Source organism: Cibotium barometz, chromosome 11, assembly GCF_041138505.1.
Source record: "Cibotium barometz isolate CiBa-2024 chromosome 11, ASM4113850v1, whole genome shotgun sequence".
Taxonomy (NCBI): domain Eukaryota; kingdom Viridiplantae; phylum Streptophyta; class Polypodiopsida; order Cyatheales; family Cibotiaceae; genus Cibotium; species Cibotium barometz.
In genome coordinates, this window is record NC_141056.1 from 15,339,294 (window position 1) to 15,350,053 (window position 10,760).

The 10,760-nt window shown below is 40.8% G+C and overlaps 1 pseudogene across 1 annotated transcript; it reads left to right on the forward strand.

The window, feature by feature from the left end:
- The first annotated feature begins 5,641 nt into the window (after positions 1 to 5,641).
- Positions 5,642 to 10,059, forward strand: LOC147633812 (pentatricopeptide repeat-containing protein At2g33680-like; annotated as a pseudogene). Its single transcript, XR_015266931.1, has 2 exons — positions 5,642 to 5,943; positions 6,068 to 10,059. The product of XR_015266931.1 is annotated as a pentatricopeptide repeat-containing protein At2g33680-like (transcript).
- Positions 10,060 to 10,760: the final 701 nt, after the last annotated feature.

Genomic DNA, 10,760 nt, shown 5'->3' on the forward strand with positions numbered 1-10,760 from the left:
CACTCGCACGCATGGACACACGTGCAACATATAGAGATATGCACACTTGCACACATACTCAAGCTTGCACATACACACACAAACATATATATTATGTGCATGTGTAAGAGAGAGAATATACATACACACACACTTATATATATTATGTATGTATGTGTATCTATAGGTATGTAAGCATATATATATAAATAGATTTATATGTATATCAACGCACACACATGTATGTTCATGCATACACACACACACACATAACACACAGACACAAGCACATGATACGTGCACACACGCATACAAACACACATACACACACTTGCACACATGGACACACATGCAACATATAGAGATATGCACACTTGCACACATATTCAAGCTTGCACATACACACAAGTGTATACATGCACACAAGCACATAACTACACTCACATACACAAGTACATGTGCACACACATCACTCACACACACACATATACACCTGCACATGCACACATAGATGTACACACGAGTATATTCACATGCTCACACACACGTACATGCAGACACTCGCTATGGATACACATATATAAAAACATACACACCATGTACCCACACACACACAACAAATACACATTAACACATACACACAATCAAGACACTTGCACAACACATGCACGCGTGAAGACATTACACAATCATCCATACGTGTGTATGTGCACACACAATCACATACATATGTGTGCAAAAGAGAAGACAAAAGACATTGTATATAAGATACACTTATTTAAGAGTGAACACATCTCATCATGCATCCCCACGTGTTAAAATTTAATATTAATTAAAAATATATGTGTATATGTGTTTATTTATTTTATAAATGCACATGTATATATAGGTATACGTCTCTGAGTTGGCTATCACTATGACATATGCTTCATACTTTAGTGAGCGTGCTATTCTTGCTCCAATAAACAGTCAAGTGGATATTGTGAATAAGACAGCTTTGGATGAAATGCCTGGTGAGCCTAAGCAATATTTTAGTGCAGATTCAATTCTTGAAAATGATGAAAATTCATTCCTATATTCCACATAATTTTTGAACACAATTGACCTTCGGGGCGGATATCCACCTCAGTGCTTGGTTTTAAAGTTAGAAGCTCCTGTTATTTTGCTTCGTAACTTGGATTCAAGACGTGGACTCTGTAATGGTACACGGATGATATGTAAGGCCTTTCACTCTAAAGTCTTGGAGACTGAAATCATTACTGGTACTAAAGTTGGTGAAAGAGTATTTCTTCCATGGATTACCTTTATATGCAGCGAGGCCCAACTACCATTCACCATGAGATGGAGACAGTTTCCCGTGCGGCTGGCATTTGGCATGTCAATAAACAAATCACAAGGCCAAACCCTAAATGTCTTGGGGTTGTATTTGGTGACTCCAATGTTTACTCTCATGGACAATTGTATGTCGCGTTGTCACGAGCACGGTCTCCTCATGCTGTGAAGGTGTTACTTGAGGATAACGCTAATGTGGAGTGTTCATTTGATAATCTTCAAAGTTATACACCTACAACAAACAATATTGTTTATAAGGAGATCTTGATGACTTCAGAGTGACAAGTCAGGTTTCTTATTTAAGTTTTGCAATTTGATTAATTTTGTTGTGATTTCTTTTTTTATACATATTTGTCCATGGTAAAAGTACCTATTTTTGTTGTTTATGTTTTGATAGACATGTCTAAGATTACCTTTACATTGGACATACCTTTGTCGAGGATAGTAGGTGAGTTATTCTCTATATTTGTATAACTTTTCTTGATTACAAAGTATGGAACATGACATTCTATACTGATGTCTATCTGTACAGAGCCACCGCTATGGTTAGCTCCTATTACTGCAGGTCACGTAGCAGGGATTATGATTGATGCTTATAGGGATGGGTAAGTATAAGTGTAATTGTTAGGAATTGTATAAATATTTTTTGAACCTATATATAAATAATTGTATAACCTATTTGTTATGCTTTGATTTTAGGATATTGCATGACATTGATACGTTTATGGTAAGAGTTGTTGACGAAGGCATGGAGATGTACGGGATCGGTGTTCCTGATGAGGAGTGGGGTGTCTATTTGTTTTGGAGAAAGATGGACAGATGCTTTGCATCATTTGAGGGGTATTCAATACCCGATGAGACTGGTTGTTTCTTACATCCATCATGACCATTGGTATTCGTTATGGGTTTTATACTAGAGCTCCTCATGTACCATCCACTCGCGATGTTCTATTGTACGAGGTGATTTTGATTATGTTTTTCTATTATAAGATTTTATTTATCGATGTGTCGTTATGTGCAGGTCCTTTTGAGATTTTATTTATCGATGTGTCGTTATGTGCAGGTCCTTTTGAGATTTGATTTATCGTTGTTTCATTTGTGCAGGTCCTTTGCATTCATTGATAGTAGAGCATGTGCGGGATGGATCACCGCTTTACAATAGAGAGCGTATTGTGAGGAGACAAATGAATGATCCTTCTCACAAGAGAAGAATTCAATTTGTTGATTCTGACATTATTGACTGAGAATACGTATTTTGTGGTGCATTTTGAGAATATGTAATATTGGTCCTTTTTTGCATCTTCGTATGCTACATTACTATGATATTTTTGTTTTCGCTATAAATCTACGAGACATGGATGTTATTTTGAGATATGTATATATGAAGTCACTTGAAATAATGTATTGTGTTTACTTAAAACATGACCTAAATTGGAGAAACTGAGCCTATTTTTTCTGGAACTCTACCCGCAGCAACGCGCGGGTCCAATACTAGTCTCTGTAATTTACAAACATGCCAGTGGAAGCCATTTGTTATTATAACTTTTTACAAAAATAATTGAGTGTGATTCTTTATATTGATTCATTTACAAGAGTTTTAGTATCTATCATTTATATTGATTCATTTTATATTATTTATATATAATCATTTATTATTATTCTTTAGATCTATTTATTCACAAGATTTTTAGGAATGGAAGATCCTTTGTATTGTGTTTGCACATAGTGTCTAATTTCTTACATGTACAAGCAAAGTACTTAGTGTATAAAGGCACATGTACATTGTAGAACACAAAAAATGGGGGTTTGGTGCAATCTAAAAAGTTACTTTCACTTGTGGAGGACTTTCCTAAAAAATAAAATGTCTCAAAGACCAATGCCAACTCATCATAAAGATCAACTCATCAACCCTCTTAACACTCAAAGTATGATTTTAAACAAATAATTTCTCTCTTATTTGGAGCTAATGGGCTAAGCGAGATTTTAGTTTCGTTAGATCTCTTTCCAACTCATCCACCCTATTAACACTTAAAGTATGTTTCTTAACAAATAATCTCGCTCTTATTTGGAGCTAATGGGCCAAAAGAGATTTTAGCTTCATCAGATCTCTTTCATGTCTTTACACATTTTGTTTTCCTCGTTGGAGAAATATGCTTGTGTCATGTCTCCCATATAAGTTTTTTTGTGTGCATTACAAGATCAAATTACAAGATCAATGTACACTTTTGACATTAAGAAGAAGTGGCCAAAGTAGAAACCCTCAACTTTTGTTATTAAGTTTGTTAACATTGTTGAGCATGTTACCCTGCTTTACTATCTTGGTGCGCATTCATGGAGTAAGTCAAGCAAGCTACAATGAAATTTTTTCATCACAAAATATTATTAACAATTTGTGATGAGAAGGTCTTAGTGATGAACACAACTCACACTTTCTGCACATAAATGTAGCTTCGAGCCCGAATTGGCACAAGGGTATGCATGCTAATGTGCCTAGGCTAATATGTTTAGGTATTAGTAGTTAGAGAATACAATAATGTGGTTAAGTCTAAGGTATAAGTACGCGTGTTAAGAGAAGGACATATGTGAAGTGCCCTTTTATCTTATCTCTTTGTATAAAAGCTAGTTTTTCCACATGTTAATATTGGGAATCTATTATGGAAGGAATTAATCAAAGTCCATTTTCACGAAAAGCTATAATACCCTTATACTAGTATGCTTGGGAGCTTCATTGGGCAAGGTTGAAGATATATTGCTTTAGGTTATGAAGAGAGAGAGAGAGAGAGAGAGAGAGAGAGAGAGAGAGAGAGAGATTAATATCTTCAAAAGACCCAAAGGGTCTACGAGACCAAAAAATTACTACAATGTATCCATGACGAATACTAAACCATGAAAAAGAAAAAAATCTGTAGAAACTAGATACTTAAGTGAAAGTATCCATGTGATGCTACCTGATGACAATGTTTAGTGAATGTTTGTTCATATAATGATATCATCCTACTCTACTCTAGTATACAATGATATCATCCTGCGCTACTTAAGTATACAATGATATCATGCTACTCTAGAACATGAAGTAGCCATATCCTCTCATATTATCTCCCCTTTGCGATGGAAGCTTGCCATGTTGTGTTAAAGAATATCCTAGATCTTGCTAGGTGGAGGGATGAGGCTTGTGAGAGATGTGCAATACTTGGCCCTTAGAAGGGATTGCACACACTAAGTAGTGACACACTATGTACATGGGGTTAGATGACATGTTCGTGTAGGTGGTTGTTGACATGGCTACTTGTGTTGTTACTCTTGAGACATACAATGATAGTTGGTGACTGCTGTGACGACGACCAAAAGAAATTTGTGATGGAGGTTTGGGAGGCGTTGTCTCTCAAAGTGTTTCCTCAACACTCAACATGAGCTCTTTACGATGACGAAGCTCAAGTAAATACTTGTTTAAACATCTTTAGTCCTTATAGTGCCTGACCCATGAGAGGGGGTCGAATCCATTGTAGAAGAGGCAATGAAACCTCCCTCACATCTTATAGTAAGTTGGGTATCGAAACAAATAGTGCTCCTCCTCCACTTCACTGGTGGTGCATACTCTCCATATACGTGCATCTTGTGGGATGCACTTGGCTCTTCTGCTAGACTTAATCCTAAGGCAATGAGAAGACACTATTAGATGACCAATTGTTATCCGCATGGCATGCGATATGTGCATCTATAAGTATCTTAGGCTCTCAATGAACCTATACTCAAAATGTCTCAAAAACTGATCTTTGTAGAAGTGAGGTTTTGTGGTGAACTTTGGTGAGGTTTTGTAGAAGTGAGGTTTTGTGGTGAACTTTGATGACACCCATGTGCCCGGTGCTATGGAGCTCTAGTAGCTCCATCCATCTAAGACGGTTGATATCTTGTCATGAAGGATCCAAAAATTGAGAGTCAAGGCTATATTAGAAGGGAGGATTATAGTCCATGTAGAAGTTGTTCCCATCAAACCAATCAACCACCTCAGAGTACCATGATCTGCAATGTCCATCTCAATGTAATTGCATCGACAACTCAAGGGTCAATCTTGGAAGTACCATGATCTGCCATGTGCATCTCGATTCCATTTCGATGTAATTGCATCGACAACAACTCAAGGGCCAATCTTGGGAGGTACTCAAGAAGTGTGTATACAATCTCAAGAAGTGCTCACTGTTAAGTGTGTATACATATGATAAATATAAGTAATGGTATGAAAGAGGGCATTTATGATCAAAGGGGCAGCTCCAAACTCTACTAGCACAATCTCATGTGCACATATGGCATACTCCTGATCATATGAGAGAGCATTGTCGCATGCATTATTGATCCTGTCTCTCTAATTTGGTACGGATCCTGAGCCGACATTGATCGTAAGGTCTCTCTCGTCACAAAACTGTTCTAGCGCATGCAAATGTTTGTGTAGTCCCCCTGTGGAGGCTGAATGAGATCGGAATACCAAGTTAACAGCGACTCACCACTTGTCCCAACAAGCACAGGCTTAACGAAAATCCAAGGAACACACTGTTCACCCCTTTTATGGAGTAAGAGGGAGGGGAAATCGAACCGAGTGCGGTGTGGAGAAAGTTGCCACGGGCCTTCACCATCTAGGTCGCCACCTGATCACCTCCATCCACATAACAATGTTGCATTACCCACATATCAAAACAGGGAAAATAATGTAGAGCGTTTGCCATGTGGGGTGCTGCTTCTGGCCTCTCACCTCACCATGCAGACATCACGAGCACGGACGGAGCGCTTGTGGAAGGACTGCTCGAGAGACCCCTCCCAATGGTGCGACCACCGAAAGGGCAAAGTAAGTGGTTGTCTTCCCTTTCTTGCGTCAAGTAAGTTATGATTGCTCTCTTGATTAGTTAGATTTAGGCTGGCCCGCGAGCGAGTCTCTGAGTGTTACAGACAAACCCAAGGGTCCTAGATTTCCAACATATACATACCCATGCGTCTCTATGGATGGACGGCTGCTACAATCCAAGTTGGGTTAAAGACAGGCTAAGGCTCGAGGAAGCCGATGATCCTTGTGCGACTGATGGAACACGCTAAACGCAAGAAGAAGAAGTGAAGCACAGTACTGGCAGTGGTTGGAGGATGCCTAGCTTGCCTTCCTTGGAAGAAGGGGTGCTGCTCCAGTCTTCCATTGAGGACTTCGCACGCATCTTGCACACATGCAGGAAGGTGCGAGACCGACCTAGTGCGCTGCGCTTGCATGCCTACATGTGTAAAAGTGGGCTAGAAACTCATATATCACTGGGGAACTACCTCGTCTCAATGTTGGTGGAAGTTGGAAGTATGCATGATGCCCAGCAGGTTTTTGACAGGTTGGTGCATCGAAATGAACAGTCCTGGAATTTGCTTATCACAGGTTATATTGAATGTGGGAAGCCACAGCATGCTCTCACTGTGTACCAGAAAATGCGAAAGGATGATTTTGCACATTCCAGTGGGCATACTTTTGTGGCCTTATTGAAGGCTTGTGCAAAGCTGAAGGATCTGGAAAGAGGCCTCGAAATACATGCCGAGGTTAACAGAATGGGGCTGCTAAAAAAAAACCTTTTTGTTGGCAGCACCTTGATTGATATGTATGCAAAATGTGGCTCGCTTGCCAAAGCACAAGAAGTGTTTGACAAACTGCCAGATCGAAATGTTGTCTCGTGGAATGCATTAATTGCAGGATATGCTGAAAACAGGCATGGTGAGGAAGCACTCAAGTGTTTTGAACAGATGCAGCTCGAGGGCGTCTCCCCAAATGCTGTCACATTTGTTTGCAGCTTGAAAGCTTGCGGCAGCACAGGAGCCACAGACAAGGGCCGAGAAATACATGCTGAGATTGAAAGAAAAGGGTTACTGGAGAGAAACCTTTTTGTTGCCAGCACCTTGGTTGATATGTATGCCAAATGTGGCTTGCTTGCCAAAGCACAACAAGTGTTTGACAAGCTGCCAGTTCGAGATGTTGTCTCGTGGACAGCACTTATCTCAGGGTATACTGAACATGGGCATTGTGAGAAAGCACTCAATTGTTTTGAGCAGATGCATCTCGAAGGTGTCTCGCCAAATGCTGCCACGTTTGTTTGCAGCTTGAAAGCTTGTGCTAGCATAGGAGCTGCAAACAAGGGCAGAGAAATACATGCTGAGATTGAAAGGAAGGGGTTGCTGGATAGAAATGTTGTTGTTGGCAGCACCTTGGTTGACATGTATGCGAAATGTGGCTTGCTTGCGAAAGCACAGGAAGTGTTTGACAAGCTTCCGGCTCGAGGCGTTGTCTCATGGACTGCACTTATTGCAGGATATGCTGAACATGGGCATGGTGAGGAAGCACTCAATTGTTTTGAACAGATGCAACTCCATGGTGTCTCCCCTAATGCTGTAACGCTTGTTTGCAGCTTGAAAGCATGTGGCAGCACAGGAGCCACAGACAAGGGCCAAGAAATACATGCTGTGATTGAAAGAAAGGGGTTGCTAGAAACAAATCTTTTTGTTGGCAGTGCCTTGGTCGATATGTATGCTAAGTGTGGCTTGCTTGCCAAAGCGCAACAAGTGTTTGACAAGCTTCCAGTTCGAGACATAGTTTTGTGGAATGCATTAATTACAGGATATGCCAAACATGGGCACGGTGAGGAAGCACTCAAATGTTTTGAACGGATGAAACTCGAGGGTGTCTCCCCAAATGTTGTCACGTTTATTTGCAGTTTGAGAGCTTGTGGCAGCATAGGATCGATTGACAAGGGCCGAGAAATACATACTGAGATTGAAAGAAAGGGGTTATTAGAAAGAGACATTATTGTTGGCAGCACCTTGGTTGATATGTATGTCAAATGTGGGTCGCTTGCCAAAGCACGTCAAGTGTTTGACAAGCTTCCAGTCCGAGACGTCGTCTCATGGACCGCACTAATTGCAGGATATGTTGAGCATGGACATGGTAAGGAAGCACTTGAGTGTTTCGAAGAGATGCAACTTGAGGGTGTCTTTCCAGATGCTGTTACGTTTGTTTGCAGCTTGAAAGCTTGTGGCAGCATAGGAGCCACAGACAAGGGCCAAGAAATACATGCTGAGATCGAAAGAAAGGGGTTGTTGGAAAGAGACCTTGTTGTTGGCAGCACCTTGGTCGATATGTATGCCAAATGTGGCTTGCTTGCCAAAGCACAGCAAGTGTTTGACAAGCTTCCAGTTCGAGATGTAGTCTCATGGACTGCATTAATTGCAGGATATGCTGAACATGGGCATGGTGAGGAAGCACTCAAGTGTCTTGAGCAAATGCAACTTCGGGGTGTCTCCCCAAATGCTGTCACGTTTGTTTGCAGCTTGAAAGCATGTGGCAGCATAGGAGCCACAGACAAGGGCCAGGAACTACATGCTGAAATTGAAAGAAAGGGGTTACTCGAACAAGATCTTGTTGTTGGCAGCTCCTTGGTTGATATGTATGCCAAATGTGGCTGGCTTGCCATAGCACAGCAAGTATTTGACAAGCTTCCAGTTCGAGACATAGTCTCATGGAATGCATTAATCTCAGGATATGCCCAGCTTGGAGAATGTGATTTGTTTTTCCATCTCTTCGATAGAATGCTAGGAGAAGGTGTGAAGCCAGATCCGGTCACCTTGATTGTTGCTCTCAATGCATGCAGTCGCACAGGTCTATTTAATAAGAGCCAGATGTACTTTGAGGCCATGAGCAAAGACTATGGCATTGTTCCAACTCTTGAGCACCATATTTGCATGGTTGATCTCTTTGGCCGTGCAGGCCAATTAGACAAGGCAGTAGCAATGATCAAGAAGATGCCATCTTGTCCTAATCTTGTGGTGTGGCATGCTGTGTTAGGTGCTTGTAGAAATTGGGGAAATTTGGATCTTGGAAAACAGGCCTTTGAACATGCAGTGCGTTTAAACGAAAATGATTCTGCAGCTTATGTCTTAATGTCTCACATCTATGCAGGTGCTGACATGGAGGAGGAAGCAAACAAGGTCGTGGCAATGAGGGTATAAAAGCAAGCATGGAAGAGGCCAGGACATTGTTGGTGGACTGATGACACTGCCGGGACATTGTTTTTAGGGGATGCTCGATTTTTTAAAGGAAAAATATTGATGCAAACTCAGAAAACCTCTCCCTCCGAATGAGAAGAGGAAGGGTATTTTCAGAGTTTGCATTGGATGTCGCAGGACATATCTGTTGATCCAAAAAAATGTGTGTTCTGTATGCACTGGGTATCGCGTTTGCTCTAATTAGTACACCCAAGGGGACACCCATAAATGTTATCAAAAATTTCCGGGTTTGTAATGATTGCTGTTGGCTATGGCGATTATCATTTCTGGTGAAGAACGCCAATTCAATGACTTGCGTATTCAATGCTATCACGTGAGTGCCAAACTTTTGAGGCAGGACCTGATGCACCCCCATGCTGGTTTTTTAGTGGTTACTGTGATATTACTACCATTTGATCACAAAGGTCTTTGATCATTGTGAGGAATTACTCCGCTGCAGGTTAGCTCTTCAATTTCTTGTGGAAGAGTGCCCACAAATCTCTTAAGATGGGACACATTAAACACATCGTGAATTCTTGTAGAAGGCAAATCAAGTTTGTAGGCCAAATCACCCACCTTCTTGACTACTATGTATGGGCCATAATATCTATGAGCCAATTTTGGATTGGAAGATCCCTTGAGGATATTATGAGGGCTCTCAGGAAGCTTCAATAGCACATAGTCACCTTCTTCAAACTCCATCTTTCGTCTATGCTTATCCGCACTTGCCTTCATGACATCTTGAGCCTTCTTCATATTGTCCTTGCAAAGTTGAAGAAGCTGTCTTATCCTTGCCAACTCTTCCTTGGCCAAAGGATTAACCATTTTGTCCTCATGGCACATGTACTTGAGAGTCTCAAAAGGGGACATGCCTATACTCAAGTGCTAGCTTGAATTGTAAACAAAATTCAACAAGATAAAGCCACTCTTACCAAGCTGTTTGCATATCATGACAATAATGTCTCAAATACACTTCAAGCCATTTGTTTGTGCACTCCGTTTGCCCATCCGTTTGAGGGTGATAGGCTGTGGATGGAGTGATTTGGGTTCCCAAGCTCTCAGATAATGTTCTCCAAAAAGTACCCATGAACTTGGTATCCCTATCACAAACTATGTTAAGTGGCAAGCCATGTATCTTGAATACATGTTCCATGAATTGCTTGGCAATGTGAGAAGTCTCATAAATAATCTTTGACGTACTGAAATGGGCTGATTTTATGAGTCTATCCACCACCACAAATATTTGATCCCATCCATGCTGTCTTTGGTAGATCCATAATGAAGTCTATAGAAATGTAAGTCCATTTCCCATCCGGAATTGGCAAAGAATAAAGTAATCCACTTGGAAGTTGATGGCTGTCCTTATTCTTTTGTCAAGACACATTCCAACACAAACT